We start from the raw sequence: 16459 nt of genomic DNA, 5'->3' as shown, positions 1-16459 counted from the left end.
GAGGATCCATCCGCTCTTTCGAGAGGTTGGTTGGCTTGTTCTTGTTATTGTAGGAAGTCGAACGAAAGTTGCTCCGTACGGGACTCGATCGGTTTTGGCGTGCGTGCGAAGACGCTCTCGGCAGAGATGAAAGTCTCTTTCACGGCATCATATGTATAATATACTTATATCTACTTTTCAGCTTATACGCGTGTAACCACGCATTCAAAGCAACTTGGAACCTTTGGATGTGGAAAAATGTTATCGTATACACCCAGTAGTGTTGAGGAAAACTGCATTAACAGAGAACATACAGATTTTCACTGTCAAATGTCAACCGTCAAAGCTACGCTTGACAACGGGAAACTGGGATATATCCACGCACCTTGGCAATTTGTCCCAAAATTGGACAACACTTGTCTAAAATACAAAAAAATAAATAATAAAGACATTTCCAGCCTCGTAACGCGATACAGATTCATAAATTTAAAAAACAAGCTCTACGGATTTTCGCTTCGCCAAAGTAAGATCGACTCCGACGATAGCACTTTACTTATCCCTGCAGTGTGGGGTGAAAAAAAAATTAAGGACGTAAAAATGAAAAAAAAAAAAAAAAAAAAAAAAAAAAATTCGCGACATCGGAAACTTGTTTGCAAAAACAACGACAGAGCAGCTAGCTATATACAGTCGGCTAGTAAAATTTGTTAAGAGCAGATTCGGCACCAAAGAGCTACGAAGTGAGCTGCTTCTATATAATGTACTCTCTTCGATGTATGTAGTAACTATCCCCCGAGCGAGCGGCATGTATATATATACAAGCTCTTCTTTCCATCCGCTCTAGTGCGATGTACCCAAAGGTGGTGTATACCCACAGCGGCTCCTCTTTGCTACAGAGAAACTCTCGTGTGTGTACACGGCCCATCCGCACTCACCACATATTGTTTTGTACACGTATACTTATAAAGAGAGAGAGGGAGGGACGTGCTGGTGTATGTACCTGTAGATACTGTACAAGCCCGCGAGCAAGATCGAGTAACTTACAAAGGAGGAGGAGCAATATATAGCGGCAGCTCGACTCCCTCCCCCGAGCGAGGGGCTGCTTCAAGCACAACCCTATACACAGGTATATATTACATGCTCAGGAGGTGCAGAAGAGGATAAGAAAGCTCGGGAAAATCTCAGCTGGAGGTGCATCAGCCTCGCCTTCTTTGCACTCTTACGTACTATATAATGGTAAAGCGAGAAAATCGCGTCAGTCATCGACCTTCCCCCCTTCATGGATGCATTACAAAACACACCCGTTCCACCTCGGATTTTATTTACATGTACACGCGGCGAGCATTCAACACCACCCCCTTTCACCTTCGTGATATATAATAAGCATATAATATATAATATTTATACGAGCCCGAGCTAGCGAGTTGTCAGAGGCAGTTTCTCCGGCCCAATACACCTAATACGCGCTAATGGAGTACCCCTCATACATATTGTATAGACACAGTTCGCACTTAAAAGCGAGGCTCACAAGAGGTGTACGGTATGTAAGTATATACATATTATAGGGAGCGAAAGTACAGAAGGTTACTCTCGCTCTGGTTTTGGTCCATCGATCTCTGGTGTTTCATTTTACGGGCCGAGCCGAGAGCACGGCTATTCGTCCATTCACGGCTAAAATTAAATCATATAAATACACACGCTCGACCACCCCTTCCCCTCCCTTGGAGAAAATCAATTTAACGAACGGGAGATGTGGTTGTCGTTTTCGATGCTGCTAATGTATATACTCCTCGGTATTTGTGAACGGGACGTGTAAACATACGCGTACTAAAATGCTTTGCTTTTGTCTCGGCGGTTTCATTGTTTTTCAACGGAGGAAAAAGAGGAAAATGGCCGAGATCGTTTTGGGAGGACACTGATCGCCTGCAGATACTCCGGGCCAAACACCACCCCCCCAAGGTCATTGGCATTTCGACTCGATGCCCACACACGTACGCACGTTAAAATATTATACCGATCAAATTCTGGTGTTTACCAAGATCGTTCTGTACTCGCATCGGAAAATAATGATAAGTAACGAAATTAGCCCTCGTTATAACATAACTTCATCCTCGTGGCGATCGGTATACATGGAAATTCGGGAGCGAGCCAATCGTTTGGATGGCCCAGCCAAGAAACTACTCAGCGTGCAATTGCCCTCCCCTGGAGAAAAAAAAAAGAAAAGAAAATTTTTTTCTTTCGCTATAAGTAGTGGAGAAATCGTACGACAGAATATATTTTTTACGTAATAGGCATACACGAATATACGTATGAGAGCTAGCTATCCCTATACATTATTGTTATTATATATACCGCGCTCGCGAGTCCTTGAACGCTCCACGGTGCACGAGCGTCCGCAAAGTGCAGACCATCACGAGAGAAGAGAAGAGAAGGAGAGAGAGAGAGAGAGAGACCCAAAGCACACACACACACAGGCAGCAAGAATAGAGAAAGAGAGAGAGAGAAAAGTCCCCGCGGATCTTGAACCTTTGAATCGACGAGCTGAGCTAGAGAGCTTGCGTATACACAACGTCGCGTGGCTCGCGTTTCTCTTCCCCTCTCTCTCTCTCTTTCTCTCTCTGCGCAGTGTACTTATCTCTCTGCTTCGTCTTCTTCTTCATTCGCTCTCTTCTCTAGGAGGCTCGAGTGCGTTGCGCACAACATGTACCTATATATGTGCACATGTGTGCATATATTCTGCAACCTTACCGAAGACAGGTAAGAGAGAGAGAGAGAAAGAGTAAATGCAGATTCCTCGAGCTAACCATATGGACTTACGTAACGGAAATCGCGCGCTCCCCGATTTCTCTCGTGAATACCTTTAATCGCCATCGTATCCAGGCCGAGGGAGGGTGAAATTAATTGCAAGCGCAAGGATATATCACAAGCGGAGGGCATGCAGCTTTTTTCCAAAACTTTCGTTAGAACCGCCGATCGCCACGAGGAGTTGGTCTCTCTTCGAAACGGAAACTAAACCCGTCAAAGTTGTTATTAATGGAGCGACCGCACTTACACACATACTACCCTTGTAGACCCTGCGCCGCGAAGAACAAAACCCAATGGATATAATATAATGTACTTAATGTACTTACCTACCTATACAGTGCTCACCTCCATTGTACCTCCACGGAGGGTGAACTAGTTACGACCTCGTGACTGCTTCGGCGAGAATCCACAATTTAGCCTCCTCGACGATAACCAAAAGTGTACGCGCGTATATACACGGTTATCTACATATACCTGAGTATACCCAACTAATTTACGCCGAGGCCCAATATCGTGTATACACATGATATATCTATATACCAAAGTGCTGTGTATTTATAACTGGATCTCGAGTTTCGGCGCCCGAGCTTGATTAGAAAGGAGAAAGGTCTCTCTCTCTCTCTCTTCCATTTGCATGGTGCACAAAGATCCCCTCGCTCCGAGGAGGCTTGTATTTCGATACCCTCCTCGGGTGTGTGTTTTTTTTAATCGATCGACCTGCACGTACATATACGCAACCTGCGCCTGCATACTCGGAACGAAATCGCGTCGAGGGCCGCCAATGAGCTTTTCTCACTTCAATATGTATATATATTAAGGGGGTGAAAAATCGAGGAAACTGCGTGTAGCGTGTGCCGCATCTCGTTTGGATACTGCACAGTGTATAAGAAGTAGGTGTACGCATAGCTCTGATGAAAATCGGCGAGCTCGTTAAATTCGTAATCCGCAATGATATTTCTCGCGGCGCGAACGAGCGAGGGCCTTGTTCTCATCATTATATGTACTCATACCCTCGCTAGTTCTCCGCCGTTGTTGTTGCGTTGGATTTGCAATCGCGCGGTAATCGCGATCTCGTCGTCTCGGGTGTACATATACACGTATAACTATACGAGGAGCCCCATAATCGCGCCTGCAGTGTGGAGCTGCGGTGCTGCCTCGTCTGCAGTACATTATATGGGTAGGTAGGTACACCTATAGGTCATGCAACTATACTCTCCTCTCTCTCTCTCTCTCCCTCCCTCGTTTCTTCTTCTTCGCCTTCTCAGTCTTATGTAAAGGGGCGACATAACTGTATCTAATGCTCCGTTTCTCTCTCTCTCTCTCTGCCTCTGCATGCATACATATACACATATACTGTGTACGGAGGAGAGAAAGAGAAGCCAGTCCAAAGAGAAAGAGCTGGCTACGTCGTAGAGGAGGGACGAAAGGAAGCATACCATACAAAAAAAAAAAAAAAAAAAAAAAAAAAAATGTCCCAGAGGGCCATTTTACGCCAAATCCATTTAGGGAAACTTTTTTTTTTCTTCCTTCAGAGGACGCGGGAAAGAAAGAGAGGAGAAAATGTACAGGTATTCCCGAGTGCATGTTGTTCAGTTGAGATGCACAAGAATAGGTATATGTATAGCGCATGGTATTTAGAGCCTAAAACAATGTAGACGACAAACAGTAGGGAGGGAAGAAGAAGAAGACGGTGCGTAATATATATATACATATGCGTGTCTGACACGCGCGTACGGTACTTATATGTTTCGGGGATGGCTCCGGCATGACGAGTCCGAGTTCCCGGTAGCCCCTCACGCTTACACCACGTAGAATTTATCACCCTTTCGGAGGGGAAAACCTTTCGGCTAAGAGCGTCGTTATCTCTCCGTGGTGCGAAAATTATAATCAGCTTTGGGGAAAATTTCGTTGTTTTTTCTCTCTCTTCCAATGGACCTTCGAAGCGTCCAAATACATTACACCTATATATCTCGGGAATGTGCGTCTCGAGTTTCGCGGTTACCAAGCTGCATATACTCATCATCTTTCGTAAGCGATAAAAAAAAAGAGACATCACAAAGAATTGGATGTTCGTCACCTCATCATGGCCACCAAAAATTCATTCATTTGCACGTTGTTTTCCCCTGGGTATAGGCCCCCAATAGTTGCGCAACGCGTGGGTGGGTCTGCGTAAACGCGTTGAAAAACAAAAGGTATATAACGTTGCCGCGAGGGTCGTCGTGCATGGGCAGACACATGTATAATATTATATACCTGCGCAGAAAATTCGATTTGTTTTCGAGCGATCGCCCGTGTAATTTTCGACGAGCGAGTTGTATATATACGATCCGTGAGCAGCTGACACCGGCCCTCGCACTTTGTCGCTCCTCTACAGCAGAGAGGGACTGACTCCGGAAACCACGAGCGGAGAGAAAAAAAAAAAACACGAAGCGCGTTTCCGCTCGAAAGATACTTACCCCCTCCCCCGTACAATACAACGCTGCTGTGCTCCGAGTTGTAATGTCCCTTTGATGGGAGGAGGGCCATTGACGAAACTTCAGATACACAATTCGCTAAAAATTGTACTTTATACGAATCGATGAAACGACACGAGGAGTGGTGATGGTTAAAAAAAAAAAAAATGACCCATCAGTGCAGAGAAAGAGAGAGAGAGAGAGAGCTATGAATAGACAAGCCAAACAGAGTGCGTCCAGGAAACGCAAACAACGGCCGGAGCTTAAACGATTTTGCTCGTTCAATCACGACGACCTTGGGCATTGCGACCGTCCGATCGGCTCGTGAACCATTTGAATGCCGAGAGCTCTCCTTGTCGTTGTAATCGCGTTTTTTTTTACAAACGAGGAATATAACTAAGTGTACGTATATATATATAATATACCCGTGCAGTGCGTCCACTTGAAACATTATTGTGTTATCCAACAGTCCGTGCGGGTTTTGTCGGAATAAATATACAAATTATAATTATAAGCTTTTTGTTATCGATAACAAATCATTAGCATTCGAAGCCGCGGTTAAATTATCGTTTTCCTTTCTTCTTTGTACGTGCGAGGTATTGCAGTTGGGGGGTATACCCCGAAATGGCACCTTTTGTCCACGTAACCGTCTAATCCCTGCAATTTTTCAGCGCGACAGCTGTGTCTTAAGAAAACAAACAGTGCGAGTCGTACAGTGAGAAATTTTCTGTCGTTGTGACGGGAAATTTTTCTAGCTTTACAATAAAAGTACCTATACACCTATACTGTAAGAGTTGTATATTATATATTACAGTACGTGCGAATGTGGCAAAAAATACGGTGATTCACGCGTGCTCGGTAAGAATGTAGGTACACGTGTGTGCAGCTGTACTTGGGATCTCACGCAGTTATATATGTAAGCGTTAATCCACGTATGGCGTATCGTCCTCGAGAGTCTCGAGACCATGTTTTATGAATGTATACGTCGAAATCTCCGAAAAATCACGAGACGGAGGTTTACATTTTAAGTTTTATCCAAGGGATTTTACGCGTGGCACGCAAACCAGACTCTGAAATTAATGTTTTGTGGATGCAGTAATTTATTTTGATTTCAAATGAAAAGATAAATGTGTAAAAAGTGGCAACACGAAATTACATTGAACGTAGTAAAAGTCATTTACCGAATTAGTCCTTGTAATTGTTATTTGGCTCTGAAATAATTAAGTTAAAATATTGACTCGAAAGTGACGAATTCTACCAGCGATCGGTTTAAAACACGTTTCTTTGACAAACAAACAATATAAACTTTATACCGAAGGAAGAGAGTCACAACTAAATGAGTGAGACGATAACTTTATCAAAATTTCGTCTATTTCGTGTATGGCTCTTCTTTTGAGATCGAAAATAAAGGGTGTGCCTTGGAACAAACCGGATTTCGGACAGACCGAGCCCAATGTACAACACGACCAACCCCACAGAGTCTGAGCGATGTTGATTGTCTCCATCCCATGATTTTTCAGAGAAACTTACATGTACATGCAACGGCAATGAGTGTGCAACAAGTGATAGGGCACAAGTACACATAAATAGGAGCCGGCATATACCACGTAGTCGTACTATGTATTCTTGGATATGGCCTATATTTATATATGTTTAAATCAAACAAAACAAAAACGTAAAAGTATATATTATAGGTATACATGCAACGAGAGAAAATAAGTAAAGTGATCGGGAGGAAACGAAAGAATCGTCAACCAAGTAAGTATACAATAATATGTACGTGGCTTACACTTAATGAGGACGACTCCGTTGTGCAGATCTTCCATTCTGCGCTTCGTTCTTCTTCTCCTCCTTTTTTTGCCCTTTGTCGTCGGCACTGACACCCTATAACCGCTGCGATGCCCCACTTTGACGTCTGTTTGGTCCCCTTTCGAAGTTCAACTTCAACCCTCACTCACCATCACCACCAACACCACCACCACCACCACCAACCCGCACCGACTCTCGTGATGTTGCTTTATTTTTTACTATTATTATTATTATTCACACGTAGGAATATCCTGTGTCTCTCCCCGGCAACTTCCCTCTTTCTCCCTCGCTGTTTCCTGCAAAATTTTTATCCAAAGGGGGACCTCCCTCTTCGAACTATGCGAAACAACGAGATAAAACACACACACACGCGCGCGCGCGGAGAGTGAGCTAAGAAGGGGAAAGGAGAGCACCACCCACGCAGCGCACCTCCCGCGCTCGATCTGTCTACAGTGTATGTATAGGTGCACCACGGCGTGACAATACTCCCACACGGATCCGATTGCACCGAGAGCGCGAGTATATTATATAGGTAAGTCAGTCGGTGACGAGGTGGGTAACAACAATGCAATTATATATGTATACGTCAACGGTCCATGCAGAGGGATGCTGGGACACATGAACGCTCAAAATCACCGACGCACATTTGTTTAATTACTTGTTTTCACTTGCAGTCACTGTTTGTTTGTTTTTTTTCGATTAAAAAATCGTTACAGCTGCGGGACAAGGGTGACAGCGGGGCGACGATGGCGCGAGCCGGCAGGGCGACGGAGCCGGTGACATTGTCAGCTGCCGGGGGACGGGGATAACCAACGCGGAGTACAGCGGCAACGGGAAGAAGACGAGGAGGAGGAAGAACATGGCCGCGTGCGCCGAGAGAGACTCACGTTTCGACACTGCGAGGGACCGCCAGCCGGGTAAGCTCGGGAACCGCAGCCCGGAGAGCGCTAGCTGTATTTGTATGTGTACGTGCGTTGTGTATATATGTATTATATCGTATAGCCGCTGCAAAAGCCGGGGCTCTCTTTCCCTCTGTGCATATACATATATGCATGCTTATATCCCTCTCTCTTTCTGATTTCCTCTTTGACTCCTCGTTCGTTCGCCTGGCATGCTGTTGTCCGTTGGCCCCTTCGCTAAGCTACATGTATATGATGATGTGTGGAGGGACGGTGACCACGACAACTACGTCGAGGATATAAGTACAAAAAGAATAAAATATGAGGTATGATGCACATGGTTTCGATTTCGTTTCGGCCAATCTGCATGGGCGATCTCTGATGCGTCCGCGTGATCGGTAACTCATATATACCGAACCTCTCGTCCCTACAATTTCACCTCTTACACATGACCCGAGAGCGCGTAGTGTCGACGTTTGTTGTTTCGGAAACTTCATCAAGGCTGTGTGCACACAACAACAATGAAAAAAGTTGGGAGATCGGTAGGAAAATTATACGCGAGTTTGTGTGTGTTTTTGATGCCGATCGTGAGAACCGATTGACCTTGCGTGTCATTTGATACAGAGTTTGAGATTTTTGGGGAATTTATTACTTTCTTGACTAAGACTGAGCGCCGATCGGTTCCCGATTTTCACGATTTTTCAAGGTATCGAAGATGACGATGTGGGCGTACTTTGTTTTAGATGTTACGAAAAAGGGAGTACCCTCTAAGAGGAAATGGAAACCCAGGAAAAACACTTGAAAACTCTAACATTACATGCGGGTACAGATAAATTAATATAAGTACCAGTATCGGCACGTAACTATATTGTAATAGAACGATGCGCACGGCACAGGGAGCGCGTATAGTAATACGGCGTAGTGGTATATATCCGACATAGAAGAGCACGTAACGTAACATATATACACACAATATGGTGCTTATATATATATATACGTAGCGGGCCCAACGAGCCGTGCAGTGGTGCTCCGCCGCCGCTTGTCGTCGTCGTGCTCGCCTTGAAGCAGCTGGGGCCGTCACGCACCGCGTGGTAGAGGTACTACCTACCACTCGGGTACATGTATATATATATAGATGCACATGCCGGGGTGTACATTAGGTATAGGTGCTGATACAAGAGTGGAAGCCTGGAACTGCTGCCTGCCTGCAGTATACTTACTTTTCTTATATATAGCTACGTAACAACTTGCATAGGAAGAACCGCAAAGTAAGTAGGTATACGGTCTTATACGGCAGTCCTGGGGCAGCCGGCACGAGAGAGGAGGAAGAGAGAGAACGATAGGCACCAACATATACACGAGGGAGAGGAGAAAAGGGAGTGTACCGAGGAGGAGCGTAAAGCAGTGTATAGAGGGAAAAAAGGAAAAAAGAGCGTATATATTCCACATTCGTGTGACTGTGCGCGGAGTATTGGTGCACGGGTGCACGTGTATGAGGTGTGTATAATGCACCGTGGGTGAGTTTTGTTGTTATTTTCCGATGGTTTTACCATAATGCTACGAGGATCGATTTTTTTTATTGTTTTGTTTTCTTGCGTTTACTCCCCCGCTTGTGCTTTTGCACCTTCACTCGGCGGAGGAAAACATGTGGGGGGAAGATTGCGTCCCGATAGCAATCCCTGATGAAAATTTTGCGCGTGTTTTTGCGAAGAAAGAGAGGAGAATCCGGGTGAGATCTGTAAGAGATATTGCGCGCCCGGTGTTTTCGATCTCGGCGAGGAGGATGCGAGAGGATGTTTTTCGGGACTCGCCGGAGTTGCGCAATTCGTCCCCGTGAATTATGAGCAAAGTTGGAACGACAGAGCACAAAAACACGTGGTTGCGCTTTTCGGTGATTTTTATAATTCCATGGGCACCTTTGACTCCCCAAACGCGATGGAAAAAGGTCATTCGATATCGTTCCGATATAATTAGAGATCCAACGGGTCCAGGAATATCGTACATCATGTCTCATCGGAATGCACGCGGTAAATATATATATACTTGTCGGAATCGATTTTTCGGGAGGTGTCAAAGATCAAGCGATAATGTTTGACATTCCTATCTTGCATGATTTCAACCGATGGTCTCCGAGATCGTATTTTTACGTAACGTATTTTGGAAAACACTTTGAATACTGTCATTCGTTCGCGGCGTTTTCGGTAAATATAAATTCACGTGTACCCCAAATACATCCCAAATAAAAATGAACGGTACTCGAAATGTAAACACGCGCTCTCGTGATGTTTGGGCAATTGGTTACGTAAACGTAATAATAATGTTATGTAGGTCACAACGAGAGCGCAACCTATATATGTATTTAATTAAAATAGCCCGCGCTCTATGGAAGTAAACAAAAAGGAAAGGGAGAAGAGACGCGATCGTACATAAGTATATACTTATCTTAACAGGAAGACTGGTCCTGCCGATCGCGTAAATAATATTCACTTTTACAAAATGTTCGTGCATGCATATACTTAGGCACGTGTACAAAATGAAAGAGGGGACGGACATGCACGCACAGAGAAAAAGTAACGAGAGAGAAAAACGGAAGAGAACACGAGCGAGGGGCAAGGAGGAAGAGGAGGAAAAATAGGTACGCGTACAGATGGAGGCTGGGGAGATATTACGGCTGCTGCTGGTATTACCCATTAGAGAAACATATATACATAGCGGAGAAGAAGAAGAACTCGTGTTACGCCAAGAGACACACGCGAGGGAAACGGAAAGAGGATACGTGTATAAAGTATAACAGAGAAGCGAATGGGTAGAGGGTATTAGGGCGCAGCCGGAGAGCGCGGGTATATACTTAGTTTGTGCAGAGAATTAAAGTGTTGAAACTTTGACGCTAGAGCCGAAAGTTTAATGCAGTTGTTTCAAAAAACAAAAACATAAAAGAGAGTCAAAGCACCCAGCGGGGGCCCATTTATCCTGTCACCCGTGCGTATACACATTTATACGGGTCTGAAGTTGTTGGTTCGAGCTGTTGGGCAATTTAATTTTAATATCGACCGCAAGAAGAGTTTCGCGAGAGCCGTGCATACATTACAATGCAGCTCGCACGTGTGTGTGTGTGTGTACATGTAGACACACACATACACTAGGTTTTAATTATAAATGCGCGTACGATTGTACACGCGTGAACTTACGTGACGATGGTGGTCGATTAAGGAGATTTGGTAATGTCGTTGTTGCGCTGTAATGGTTGTGCGGTGACTCACCTCCTGCAACACACGAGAGAAATAAATTTTCGTTAATTTATGCCGCTTATAATCGAGAATATTGTATACGTGTATATATGTACGAAAGCTGTTGTTGCTGTTGTTATGTACGTTCAAATTGAATTATTAAAATGATACTTTGAAATTGGGAAATCGGTACAAATGTTTGACGATGGATATAATATACACCCATGCTCGCGTGTAACTTTCATAATTTGTGCAAATTAATTTTATTTCAGCTCAATTTTTAATCCTCGCGATACATAACATACACGTTTCAATCTAATGGTGTTACGCAACAAGTGTACAGAATGTGCTATTGGGTTACTCGACCATTTTCACGTTAACACTGATTTATTATCTTCAGTTAACACACCAAATGTTTGTAACGATAAATTTCATCCCAACCTGTTGAACCCTATATTTCTCGAGTCTCGGCTGGGCCATACAATAATCACGAATGAAACCAGTTTCTCTCCTTTGTCGAATGAAAAAAAAAAAAAAAAAAAAAAAAAATTTCTCCTCCACTTGGCAAAAAACACACGCCCACTCGCGCAAAAATCCTTGCCGAGCCAATTAATCAAATACCAAATCGATGACCAACTCCCGCGCTCGGTAAGTCCATACAATCGTGAGAACGAGAAACGTGACGAGTCCACATAAACGTTGTTCACCCGGACGTGTACTGGTATACAGTATATGCATACATTACATGTGTATACGCTGCTCCAGCCGATCCCAAAAATATCTCGCGCACGTGCTACTGTGGCACAAGCGTATATATGTATTTGTATAGGAAAAAAAAAGTCACATCCACTCACGTGCGCCCCAGACCCAATAAATAAACGGATAATATTCCAATTCCACGCGCCGTGCACCGCAGCGCCCTTTTTTTCGACGATTATTGCAACAGCGACCGCCGTGGCCGCATTAAATGCCCCTACTATCCCTCCACTCGGCTGACACTGACATTGTGCGCCACATAATGTATATGACCACACGCATATTATACACGAGCGCGTGTAAAAACACACGTAATCTTCCTGAGAATCGCATTAAGCAGTCAGAGAGGCAGTCTTTAAGCTTCGAGGGAGAAATCTTTCTTGCGGCGTTCACCCACGTGTTTCCGTGTGCAAGGCGTATACATACATTTGTTGAGGAAAAAAAAAAAACAGCACCGCCGCTGCGTGCGACGCTTGAATTAGAGGCACCCACAAAACGCGTACCCGCAGGACATGTGAATGGAGAAAGGGTTTTGGGTTTTGAGCGAAGCAACAAAAAATGAAAGAGAGAAAGGAGAACGGGAAAAGAGAGAGAGACTGATAGGACAATAAACAGTAGGGTATAATATATCGTAATATATATCATTGTGGGTGTGCGTATGCGTGTGTGTAACGTGGTGTCTTTGCGCTTCAAGAATAGATACGGGGACATGCGTGCATGGGCGGAGAGACGGAGGAAGGGCACATGAGGATTAGTGCTGTACAACCCCGTATCACGACATCCTGGAATTAAAACGAAAAGCAGAGCTGCACGGCGTGTCGGAGATCCATGACAATGGGGTATGTGCTCGTTCATGTGCTGATCAAGTTAATTTAAGAATAATAAAAATTCCTGTGTGACTTAAATATTGACGAGTTTCGCAAGTATATGAATGATTAAACAACCATCGATATGAAAATAAAAAAACAGCTTTGTTATGGTATGGTTTCATACTTGTTAAAATTCTAAAGGTAAAAAATACAGTTCAAAAAAGTTGTGTATTAACAAAGGATTGAGAGACAGAGGTATGGAGCTTTAAATTTAAAAAGTATAATAGAAAAAAAAATTTTTCTAAACCTATAGGTCATTTTCTCAGCTTTTTCACTTGAAAGTGGCTCAATGACCCCAAAGCGATACTCTGCTTGAAGCTATTTCAACTTTTATGCGATTGAAAGCACTAAAATTGCCCATCTTTGTATCTTCAACCGTGAGAGGCTCTACAAAGGAAACATAGAACTCGTGCTTGCAAAAATATGATTTCACAGAATTTTTGTTTTGGCCCACTCGTGAGCACTGCACTTTTTTAAATAAGATTTATTCTTGATGTATTTACAGAAATAATTTTTTTCAGCAAAACGAGTGACAGTGTCGTAAAATTGGATGAAAAAATTTTTAATTATTGGTGCTAAATTCTGTACCTAGTTTGAATAAAAATTGCCCCTCATTGTGATAAATCAAGTTTCCGAGAATATCGATTGTACACGACACGCAAGAATTCCAAATGACTATACATGCACCGTATTAGTGATAAACTTGACGATAAGATAATCAAACGGAGTATCCGAAATTTATTGCTATTTTCAAATACCCACTTGGCTAACCGTTTTTTAGCATATACGACCCATTAAGCCAATACTATATGCAATTTAAAACTTAATTACTCGACTATCCAGACGATATCGCTACCGATAGCACGGGTCACCTTACGAAACAATAGAAATTAAAAGGTATACTTGATGAAGGCACCAGATATAAAGAAAAAAAACAGTATGCGTATCAGCTGATGAGGTGCCATTTTCAGCAACTTGTAAAACGAACCTGTAAAGAGGAACAACTGTATGCGCTTCCATTAGAGAGCAATGAAAAGCTTCATGGCCCTAAATGCATATAATACATAAATATAGAGTTGCGGACTCCGTGACTAATAAGGTTTCCGGCTGTATAAACTTCAATTCCAAGGACGTATAGTGGGATTTCCAAGGGGTTTCCTTGTACACATAAAATTGTAATGGGAATTTTTTAATAACGCAATTGAGACATGCCCGAATGAAAATAAACATCTCGAGTGGACGAGTTTTTCAGTTCTGTACATTATAACGGTCTATTCAAATGTATAGTTGTTTTTAGCGGTTTTGATGCAAGATAGCTGCAATGCGATACGCGCGGTCATTGCAACAATGAGCACCGGTATAAAAACGAGGATGAAAGACAATGAAACCTTGACTGACGTATTGCGCATCGAGGAACATACAACAGAACAATGAGATTAAAAAAAAAAAAAATTACAATTAACGCGAGGAATAATTTTTGTGAAAGCTTTGCAAGACTATACTTTCGAAAACCAAAATTAATGCCAATGTTTGTTCAAACGAGTTCCGCAGACGATAATTCAGGTATACCCGAGAGTTAATTTCGGCGATAACTCTCGCGGCGTCTGAAAAACGGTTGGAAATTTTTAACCCGATAAATGAATAAAAAGAAACAAAACTCATTATTAAGGGTACGCTACTCGTGTCACCGTAAAAATCATTGCTCGTTTCGCGGAATGCGAGAGTATGTATGGTATATCTCGTGTATCGATGTACGAATCTGTGCAGAAGGAAAAAAAAAAAAAAAAAAAAAACTCGGTATCCAAGTTTAATGCATGCAACCAATAAATTTCTACTCATCAAACCCGTTCGCGGTATGAACACGAGTATCTTAATCATAAAAAAAGGGGTTCGGCTCGAATTCAATGCCGCAAAGCTCCTTCCATTCGGATAAGCTTATTGCCTGCGCGTATATAATATATACCCATCACCGCGTCTCTTCCAATTTATCGCGTATATACACCTCGACGTACTTGCAATAAAAAAAAAAAAAAAAAAAAAGAAAGAAAAAACTCGTGCACTTTCAGCGTCAAGGACGTTCGTCCGAAACTTTCTGTCTTTGATTTTCCCGTAACCCGTGCTATAAATTACGGGTTACGAGAGTCGGGAGCGCACAGGAAAAGAGAGATATTATATCTCGAGCGCGCAGTTCGGTCGCCAGCTGTAAAGAGAGAAGAAAAAAAAAAAAGAAAAAAAAAAAAAAGAAAGAAAAAAGGTGCCAAGCCGACCGGATACCCCAACGAGCCGACGACAACGACCACCTAGATGGGTCTACTGCAGCCGGCCGCTGGAGCTTTAAAGATGCGGGAGTGAAAAAAGAAGGAATTCTCGGAAACTAGTGGATGTCCAGGTGCGCCGTGTATACGCATATATATATATATATATATACATGTATACACTTGTAAAAGTACGCCCGTGACCCTCGCTCATATCCCCTGTTTGGAGGCCCAGCCTCCTTCCATCACTTGTGGCTCTGCTCTCTCATCTGCTCGGTTGCTCCCCTGCGTCCAATAGACACACGCACTTCCAGGCCGGGTCGAAGAGCGCGTGCTTTTATATTTTTCTTCCGCTCCTTCTCGGACGGATGGATTAGGTATATGCCCGTTTGCTTTAAATTCATTTCCACCGCGCCAGATGTCACGAGCAATACATATATAGGTGTACACGTGTTCATGTAGTGACGATGCGAAATCATGGCCCATACTTATCGAAGAGAGCCCATTGTACCCCGGCCCGACCATTTCAAGGTCTTTAGTTTGATTTATCGTCAATCGATCGTACGTAGTGGTAGAGGGGCGTTTTTGATGTTTAGTATGGTATTTGTACCCTCTACTTATATGGGGGACACTTGAAGATACCCACAACAAACAAACAAACAAACAAACAAATATACCACAGTAAATAGCCCAAAGTACAAACTGTTGGTCGATCACGCGAGTCCGTGTGAAACTGAAATCGGATACAGAGTTGCAAAAAAGAGGGACAATTTTCTGGTTGCCTTGCTAATGTCAGCGTGTAAAGGTATACAGGATACCTGCACATTATAATGATGCAAGTTGCCATTGTCCGAGAGTGCGGTGCACAATAGTGGAGGGAGGGGGCCATTATTTGTTCGCCTACAGAGAAATCCGAGGCGTTTCGGAAGTTTGCGCATTTAGCGCGCATCGGGGGCCCAATAGTCGCTACAATGCCGTATAGGTATAGAGTGTTGTTTGGCCTGTAATAAAAAGCTGGCGTGCAGTATACCCTTCCGAAGCTGACCTTACTTGCCTTTTTTTGTTTTTAGATTTATTCATCGATGCTGGGGAATCGCGCGATCGTTTTTGTCAACGTAATAATATAAGATTTTAGCACTCGTGTGTTACATTTACAATACTTTAAATTGTTAAAATGTTAATGAAATACGGCATGAGAGCTCAAAATGAGGTATATAAGTATACTCTACAAAGAGAAAGAGAATAAGTATATACAAGAGGAGCAATATAATAGGGCGACCTGTTGCACGTCCCGGCCTCTCGAGCGAAGGGGAACGAGCCCGAAAAAATCAATGCCGTCGGTAGAACAGTCAGCCTCACGACCAACCGAGTTCCTACATACCGACCGCACTCTATGCTTCCCCCGCCTAT

At 43.4% G+C, this 16459-nt stretch overlaps 1 protein-coding gene across 1 annotated transcript in view; it reads right to left on the bottom strand.

Moving 5' to 3' along the window:
- LOC106640969 (uncharacterized) overlaps nt 1-16459 on the bottom strand; it is a 125999-nt gene that overhangs the window by 52417 nt on the left and 57123 nt on the right. The gene's annotated exons all lie outside the window — the stretch shown is intronic.

The sequence above is a fragment of the Copidosoma floridanum genome, unplaced genomic scaffold, assembly GCF_036245765.1.
Source record: "Copidosoma floridanum isolate Cflo_tuat_1 unplaced genomic scaffold, Cflo_Japanese_pri ptg000019l, whole genome shotgun sequence".
Classification (NCBI taxonomy): Eukaryota; Metazoa; Arthropoda; class Insecta; order Hymenoptera; family Encyrtidae; genus Copidosoma; species Copidosoma floridanum.
This window is presented reverse-complemented; position numbering and strand designations above follow the sequence as displayed.